The sequence below is a fragment of the Mus musculus genome, chromosome 17, assembly GCF_000001635.26.
Source record: "Mus musculus strain C57BL/6J chromosome 17, GRCm38.p6 C57BL/6J".
In the NCBI taxonomy this organism is placed as follows: Eukaryota; Metazoa; Chordata; class Mammalia; order Rodentia; family Muridae; genus Mus; species Mus musculus.
In genome coordinates, this window is record NC_000083.6 from 52293758 (window position 1) to 52302595 (window position 8838).

An 8838-nucleotide genomic window follows, 5' to 3' on the forward strand; every position below is an offset into this window, starting at 1 on the left:
GGTCTTTTGTGCTAATTTATGCTACCCTTAATTAATTAAAAATGTAACAATATTTTAATTGCAGTACATTTCGTACACGGTTTTCAGAAAGATACTCACACAAACATATGAGGAACTTGGTGCATATCCATCCTCTATATCCTAATATATTCTAATTTATAATGTTTGGCTTACTTCCAATTGCCACAAGGTGGCAAAGTAGGTAATTGATATTAGGCTAAAGTAAACAAAGGCCCAAAACGTAAAGAATACAACCTTGGCCCTTTTACTTTAAGAAACTTCATGCCCATGGAGTTCTTTAAAGAAAATCAATAGCATCTATAGTTGAAGCCTGTCATTCTTAACTAAGTATTATAGTCATGAACCATGGCCTAACATGTCAGTAGACAGGCTGTGGCATGTGGGTTTGCTGACTCACAGGTCAAGTAAGAAAAGGATTCCCCTAAGCCTGTTAAGAACTCACTCAGCCCCTGTAGTCCTTTAGGGTCTGGAAGTTTCTCTGAGCTGCTAGTATACTACGTTGGATCCCATGCCTGAGATGCTCAGCGTGTATCAGCACTTATCAAAACTACTTAACTGTTCAGCAATAGAATTAAAACATAACAAGTAATACAGCCATTTCCCCCAAACGCACAGCTTTCCAAGGAGATTCTGACGATTTAAAAAGAAATCTGTGGGAGATTTCTGATATTTACATCACAGGACTGCATTCTATTTTTTTTTCTATAACGAGAAGTTTTTGATAAAATTTTCAGGAAAGGAGGAAATCTTTCCCATCACTCTCCATAATCGGAAGTAGCACAGGTGTTGTGTCATTTAAAAAAAAAAGGTAAAGTGAAAGAGAATCATTATTTTCTAATAATTATAATTATTGTTTTAAGTCATCAATGTACATGTACTGAGTTTATGATGGTTTTATAAAATGTATTTATTTGTCTATTTACATCTCACATGCTCTCTTTTCCCAGGCCCAATCTCGTAGAGCTCCTTGCCCCATCTCCCCTCCCCTTCTCCCCTAAGAGAGTGGCCTCCCCTGGGTATTCCCCCTAACTCCCAGCTCATCATGTCTCTGTCGGATTAGGTACATCCTCTATCAACTGCAGCCAGACAAGGCAGCCTTGTTGGAGAACAGATTGCAAAATCAGGCTACAGCTTTAGGGATAACCCATGTTCCAGTTGTTGGGAGACCCACTTGGATACAGAGCTCCGTGTCTGCTACATATGTTCTGATGGCCTTTGTCCAGCCCATGTATGCTCTTTGGTTGGTGGCGCAGTCTCTGAGAGCTCCCAGGGGTCCAGGTTAGCTGACTCTGTTGGTCTTCTTGTGGAGTTACTTCCCAATTCAGGGTCCTCAATCTCCTCCTACCCCCACCAACTCTTCCATAAGAAGCTACTGACTAGAGCCTCTCAGAGGATAGTTACGCTGGGCTTCTATCTGCAAGCATAGCAGAGTGTCATTAAGAGTGTCAGGGATTGGGACTTGTCCATAGAATGTGTCTCAAGTTGGGCTGGTTTTTGGTTGGCCATTCCTCCAGTCTCTGCTCCATCTTTGTCCTTGCATTTCTTTTAGACTGAACAAGTTTGGGTGGAAATTTTGTGGGAGGGTTGTTATCCTATCCCTTCACTGGTTGATCGGATTGTATTCTAATAGTGTTTTTTTGTTTTTGTTTTTGTTTTTTTTTTATAAAAAAGTGAATTGGTCCAAGAACATAATAAATGCACCTTCGTCTAATGGAGAGAAGGAGGCACAGACTGACCAGATGGCCTGTCTTCTATCTTGTAATGCTGAAGTGTTAAATTCATACCCACAAGTAAAAGTTTACAGAGTCCTTGTCACTTGACAAAACAACTCAATATATGATATTTTATTAAACAACTGTACTCTGAGAGGGCAATTATAATGTGATTTAATTCATGATAGTATTTAAATTCAACTTTTTAGTAATATAAATATTACATAAAATTAAATATACATAATTAAATGGTAATTTTCTTCAGAACTAGTTACATACGGATATACATATGTACAGAAAAGTGGAAATGGCAATATTTATGTTATTATTCATCAATAAAGTAGTCTTTGAAATCCTTAATTTATGTGAGTATAATGTGTATTACTTATTGCTGTAGAACAAATAGCTGCTATTTTTCTTTGTAAAAAATTAATAATTTTTTGTTTACAACAGTGTCATTTGCGTTGATTTTAAAATATTGACTAGTGAAAATAGAGTTATCTGTTACTCTTAATGATAATCTTTGATCATCTCTATCCATTAAGGATAAAATGACTTTTTTGTTGTTGTTCTTTGGATTGGTTAGTTGTAGATATATCATTTTTTTTTTTGCCCTTACATTGGTTATGTATAGCAGCATAGTGTTTTATTTTGTACAAGGTTTTTATCTTTCTTTCATAAGCACATGTGTGTGGTGTGCACATGTCTGTGTCCAGGTTCACAGGACTATGGGAATATGTGTGTGTAGAAGTTCTAGGTTAATGTAAGAAGTCTTCGTCCATCACTCTTCACGTTATTCCCTGAGTCAGGGTTTTTCAGTTGAACCCAGCACTGGCCAGTAAGGCTAACCACCTACCACAGGGAGTTCCTTTTCTGCCTTTTAAGCACTGGTATTATAGACTGCCTGCAGTGCCCATCGGGCTTTTAAGTGGGCTCTGGGAAACCAGCTCTTTAAGCATAGAATGATCTCCCAAGCCCATGTGAAGATTTAGATAACTTTAAAATTAAAATGCATTTATTTATGTGGGTGTGGGGCATGAATATTCCACTTGTCAGAGTTAGCTTTCTCCTTCTGATCCTCGGGTTTCAAGGATCAAATTTAAGTGCTCTGATTTGGCAACAAACCTCTTTACCTGCTGAGCCATCTCACTGACCCATTTTTTTTCCCTAATAGTACAATACCAATGTGGTTAGGTTTTATGTTGCTGAGATAAACACAAGGACAAGAAACAACTTGGGGAGAAAGGAGCTTACTTCATTTTAAAACTCCCATGTCAGCCTCTGTCATTGATGGGGAATCAGGGCAGGAACTCAAGACAGGAGCTGGGAGTCAGGAATTAAAAGCAGAGACTGTGGAGCAACAGTGCTTACTAGCTTGCTTTCTGTAGCTTGCGCAGTCACCTTTCTTGTTCATCCCTGGCCAACCTGCCTTGGGAGTCACTACCACAGTGGGCTTGGCCCTCTGACATCAGTTACTAAGTAAGAAAATTCCCCACACATGTATCCATGGGGCAATCTTATGGAGGCAATTCTTAAATTCAGGTTTCCCCCTTTCCCCGGGACTCTTACATGTTGACAAAAAGCTAACCAGCACAAATACCAAATAATAGAGAATACCCTATAAGCTAATTTTGGCATCAAGCACGGTGTTCTGATAATTTGTTCATGCCACTTACACAGATAGGCCATGCCTGAGTCTATCACATGCATTGTTTTTCTCTGCACTCTGATGAATGAATCTTGCTAGGACACAACAGGACAGAGCTCGTTCACATATGTATATGCCATCCCATGTTAAGGAGAAGGAGCTCCACTCCAAAGTCTAAGGGAATCCTTCGCTTTAGGAATTCTTTGCAGGCCTAAGACACGTTCCTTATCAAAACAGTTACGAAAACCATTTTCCAGCTCTTTCCTCGCACCCTCGCTTCTCAATGGTGGACTTGCTATTAGGCCCATGCTTCCTCCATTCTTAGTTCATAACCAGGCAGGCTAGATGTGTTCTCAATGTCTATCATTCTGAATTTCCCGTGCTGGCAATGGTCTGTCTACTCCTTAGTGGGGTCTGGGGATTCTTGTGCATGAATTTTAAAGTGCTCTAAAGTATATTTGATTTTTAGTTCCTTTCAGCTATAAATAATAAAATGTACCCAAATTGCAACTTCCTGTGAAACTTATTTTTTGTTGTTTTCTTTCATATTTTTTTGTTTTGATATCATTCTCTTTCATCAAAAAGTCTTTTTCATGTAGTATTTTACTATTGTTTTTTGAAAGTTTTTATTGATTCTTTGTGATTTCCATATCATACTCTACAGTCCATTTATCAACATATCCCTTTGTATCTGCCCTTCACCCTAGCAACCTCCCCAACAAACGAAAATAAACACACACACCCCCACCACCACTACCACCACCACCAAACAAACAAACAAAAACCCAAAGCATAGGAAATATCTCATCACACATGTTCACATGCAAATGTTCTGTGCAAATGAGTCATTGGTCTGGTTAAAGGTCTCTGGCTTCTGGGACACTATCCATCTGGGATCTTCACCTGGACTACTCCTGGTTTTCCAGTTGTTGCCCTGTGTCATGGGAGATCCTGCAGCTTTGGATCACACACTCTTTAACAATCCATAGTTGCAGATTTTGGGGTGGGCCAACTCAAAGCTCTGGATCTGGGCCTGAGTGATAGCTGAGCTAGTTGGCCTTCAGGCTCTCCCGAATCCACATCACCAGGGTGAGCCTGAGGTCAGCTCACCTGCATCCACACCCCCCAGAGCCAGCTCTACCTAGTTGAGGCACTGGCCCACTCTCTCTCTCTCTCTCTCTCTCTCTCTCTCTCTCTTTTATTACGTATTTTCCTCAATTACATTTCCAATGCTATCCCAAAAGTCCCCCATACCCTCCCTCCCCACTTCCCTCCCCATCCATTCCCAAATTTTTGGCCCTGGCGTTCCCCTGTACTGGGGCATATAAAGTTTGTGTGTCCAATGGGCCTCTCTTTCCAGTGATGGCTGATTAGGCCATTTTTGATACATATGCAGCTAGAGTCAAGAGCTCCGGGGTACTGGTTAGTTCATAATGTTGTTCCACCTATAGGGTTGCAGATCCCTTTAGCTCCTTGGGAACTTTCTCTAGCTCCTCCACTGGGAGCCCTGTGATCCATCCAATAGCTGACTGTGAGCATCCACTTCTGTGTTTGCTAGGCCCCGGCATAGTCTCACAAGAGACAGCTATATCTGGGTCCTTTCAGCAAAATCTTGCTAGTGTATGCAATGGTGTCAGCGTTTGGAAGCTGATTATGGGGTGGATCCCTGGATATGGCAGTCTCTAGATGGTCCATCCTTTCGTCACAGCTCCAAACTTTGTCTCTTCCTTCCATGGGTGTTTTGTTCCCAATTCTAAGAAGGGGCACAGTGTCCACACTTTGGTCTTCATTCTTCTTGAGTTTCATGCGTTTAGCAAATTGTATCTTATATCTTGGGTATCCTAAGTTTTGGGCTAATATCCACTTATCAGTGAGTACATATTGTCAAAAGGGCTACAGCCAGCCTGAGAGGGGCCTGGGACAGATCTTTGCTCTCATGTTCTCAGGGCTGGCTCACTGGTGCCTTTACCATCAGAGCCAGGTCCACTATGTTGCTCCATCAAGATGCAGGGCCTGCTCTATCTACCAAGGGAGGGGAATGTCCAGCTCTCCAGTTGTCATAACCTCAGGGCCAGCTCTCCTAACTGCCTCCAGTGGCAAGGGACAATGGGGTAGAGGGCATCACCCCCATGTCTGTGCTATTCTGAGGTGCTCAGAGCAGAAAAAAGGCAAGTCAAGCCCTCCCTCCCTCTAGCCCCTGGAGCTGGCTCACTCTCACCCTCCACTCCCACCCCCACCTACAGCCAGGACTAGCTTTGCTGTGCTGCCCAGGTGAGGTACGGGACGTGCTCTACCAAGAGCTATAGTCAATGAGGGTCAGGGCCAGCTCACTTGATCTCAAGACCTCAGGGCCAGCTCTACTGACTGCTTTAGGTGGCTGGCTCACTTGTACCCCACCTCCCCCATCGGGGACAGCTCTATTGTGCTGCTCAGGCAAGGTATAGAGGGGCAAGAACTGTGGCTAGTTAGGGACAGGACCAATTTTGTAGTGCCCTTGAACATGTAAGTGTGCTCAGGCCTTTGCCCAGACCAAGGATGTCCACATGGTGTCTAGTGGTAATATGAACCATGGACATGGACAAAGACTCCTGCCACTGCATAACCCTCAGAAGCAGCACAGGTTGAGACGTCACTATAGCCTCAGCAGGCCGCCCACTCACAAGAGACTATTCCTCTCGACCCTTGTGTCTCCAGTTCCATCTCTCTTCACAATGCTCAAACTGTTCCACTTCTCTTTCTCCCCTCTGTCTACCACATACTTGCACATTGCAGTGGCTTCCTCTGTAAGTGGGCAGGCCTCTGGCTGACCTCAATGCCAGCATTGCATAATGTGGCAGCAACAGGGCCTCTAGGTGTCTATGGTCCCTCCACCCCCTTTGCGGCATGGCAGTGGGCAGGTTTTTGGATAGCTGTCCCTCCCACACTGAAGCATTGCATGGTCACTGGCAGGGTTTTGTGTAACTGAGGCCTACTCATGTCCTGTAGTGGCCCGGAGGTCTCTGGACATCTTTCCTATCAGTGCTACCTTTCAAGTAGTACTTTCAAACTGGTTTATGTGTAGAAAGATCTATTTTGTCTCAAGACTCCAAAACCACTTTCCCCAAGTACTCTGAATATGCATATAATTTTTAAAGAGGTTTTATATCTTATTTCTTTTTGGAATTTTGTTTTATTTGTGTAAATATTAAGAAGTAGATGTTTAAACTTGTCTTTCCTAAGAGAAAGTCAATGGGGATGGAAAGACGGCTGATTAGTTCAGAAATATATACTGCTCTTACAGAGGACCCAGGTCTGGCAGCTCGTAATTAACCCCATATCCAAGATATCTGATACCCATTTCTGGCCTCCATAGCACCTGTATTCACAGGCACATAACTGCATGCAGACTTATACACATGCATAGTACATAAAAATTTTTAAAAATATATCAACTGTCTTAACATCATCTTATGAAGTATACATGTAACACACAATACTTCTATGTCCATTGATCCATGTCTGAAATCCCCATCACTCTCCACAGATGAGTGCTACGACACATTCATATCATTTGCTGAATTGCTGCTTTTTTATATATAGTATTTGGATAGACACAGTACCTCATTATTTCCTGTTTTCCAAGAGATCTTTGCTCTATTTGTCAACATTCTCTTTCATTTAAACTTAGAATTAGATTTGTAGTATGTGTGAAAGACTATAATGGAATTTTGATTGAGAGAAGATTAAATTTATAATTCTGTTGAAGGAAACTGACATTTTTCAGTGTTGAATTGTCCCAATAACCAAATGCTTCTCTTCCTCACTAGAAGCGGTACCACCACAGTGTTGAGGTATAGTTTGAGGATATGTGTGTATCCAGAGCATTCAGATATTCTTCATTTTCTTGATTGAACTTCTATTTTTCTATTACATCATCAACTTCAGGTGGATGTTCAAATATGTTGGTATTGTATATCTGTATCCATGGTGATGCCACTCACGCTCTGGCTTGTACAGTCACCATTTCTTTTGAACCAAACATTTCACAATTGTGTTTATTTTATTCAGAGAACATGTCTGCGGTGATTCACATACATTTTAGGTCCCATTTTTTCTAATGATCTAGTTGTTGCATTTATCTTATCCTTATATCTCTTTTTTGAAGCAACTGTTCATAGTTTTGTAATTAATTTCATTTTTTAAAGCTATTTTGTTATTACTTTTATTCTTACTAAGCTCATTTATAGGATTCCTTTTCTATTTTTAAATGTATGCCCCTACACTAGGAAAGAAATCTTCTTAAACCCATCCCTACTGCCAATACAAAGGTACATTCTCTGTTGTTTGTTTCTTGTTTATTTTCCTCAGTCTTCTTTTTTATATTAATCGAAACTTTCAGACAAATTACAGTATAGTCCAACAGAGTGAGCCAAAGATATTAGCTAAATTGAACAACATAATATGCAGCACTCCAATTATTCAAATATTTTTTTTTACTGCAAGGTGAGTGCCAAGATCATTTATTTTATTTATTTTATTTGCATTAAATTTTATTTAGTTAATTTATTGTGGAAGGACTGGTCGTCAGGTTTGATGACAAGTGCCTTTATATAAACTGAGCCATCTTGTTATCCCTGTAATTTTTTAAAGACTGTAATATAAATTTTTTTTTGTCTTGTATGGTTTTGATAGTTTTGAAGAGCAAGACTCTGGAGCAATTTTGAACTGCACTTTCAGAAAGATAGATCGTAAGTCTAAAGCTGCTTCTTAACCTTGAAGTGAATAGTTATTACGTATCATAAAACATCACTATTCCTTGATAATAGTGAATAAAACTTCAGTATTCCTTGATAGGAGGAAGGTTGTAAATATGAAAACTCAGAAGACAAGAATGAATGTTGTCTTTGAAAGGACAAGTGAGTGATGACCACCACAGCTTGGCATCTGAAATTGAGTCTTCCTGAGAATGATCCAGGGGTCCAGAAGGAATATCTACAGAAAATATGTGAAATGAGTTGGCATTACCTCAAGCTAGAAAGTAATATCCAGCAAGTGACTATTCATGGCAAAACACAGAGATGAGCATGAATGGGCTCTTTGCTGGTTATATTTGGAGCATGTTTGAGGACAAAATAAAGAATAATTGCAACAGATTACATTCTATTGGAAAAACTAGAATTTAGAAAGTTGTATAGATACTGAAAGAGACAATGATGGCTGGAGAGAGAGGTCAGACTCTTACTGAAGGTGCCATCTGTCACTGATTTGTATCTAATTCACTTATCTTGTTTTCTTTATTTCAAGAGTTCTTAGAAGTTCTAACTTTAAAACTCTAGTTGAAAATATTTGGACAGTGAGGTGTTATGGGTAGAGAATTTGTGCTTATCGCATTTAATCTCTGCTTTTATTAAATGAGATCTTGAATCTATTGACATACTTTGTGGAAACTACATAATCAATTTTGTGAATATTCCATTC